Raw genomic sequence first — 844 nt, 5'->3', positions numbered from 1 at the left:
AATGGTCACACGTGGTTGTGGGACCAGCCCGTTTCACATCTCTCCTCCTCCTACCAGTCTTGAAGTGGCTTATTCTGCACGTCTTTTGTTGTAGAGCTCTGGTTCAGCAAGATTTTAGGCGATTCTCAATGATGGTTGTTTTGTAGTTTAGTTGTAAGTTTGATGTGGTCATGAGAGAAGATGAGCACAGTGTTTACCTACTGTGACATCTTGGTTTCCCCTAAGTATTTCTTTATGCAATTGTAAATGGGGTTGTTTTCTTAATTTCTCTTTCTGATAGTTCATTATTGGCATACAAAAATGCAACTAATTTCTGAATATTAATTTTGTATCCTGCTACTTTCCTAAATTCATTTATCAATTTCAGTAGTTTTTTAATGGAATTTTTGGGGTTCTCTACATGTAGTATCATGTCATCTACAAATAGTGACAATTTTACTTCCTTATTTCCAATTTGGATGACTTTTAATTCTTTTTTTGCCTAATTGCTGTGGCCAGTGCTATGTTGAATAAAAATAGTGAAGGTGGGCATCCTTGTATCACTCCTGATCTTAACACAAATGCTTTTAGCTTTTCCCCATTGAGTATATTAGCTGTGGGTTTGCCATATATGGCCTTTTTATTATGTTGAGATATGTTCCCTCTATTCTCGCTTTGCTATGAGTTTTTATCATGAATGGATGCTGGATTTTGTTAAATGCTTTTTTTGCATCCACTAATATGACCAGATAATATTTATTTTTCATTTTGTTTATGTGGTGTATCACATTTATTGATTTGCAGACATTGAACCAAACTTGCATGCCAAGAATGAATCCCTTTTGATTGTGGCATATGATCTTTT

Source organism: Hipposideros armiger, unplaced genomic scaffold (assembly GCF_001890085.2).
Source record: "Hipposideros armiger isolate ML-2016 unplaced genomic scaffold, ASM189008v1 scaffold_1605, whole genome shotgun sequence".
NCBI classification, from domain to species: Eukaryota; Metazoa; Chordata; class Mammalia; order Chiroptera; family Hipposideridae; genus Hipposideros; species Hipposideros armiger.
This window is presented reverse-complemented; position numbering follows the sequence as displayed.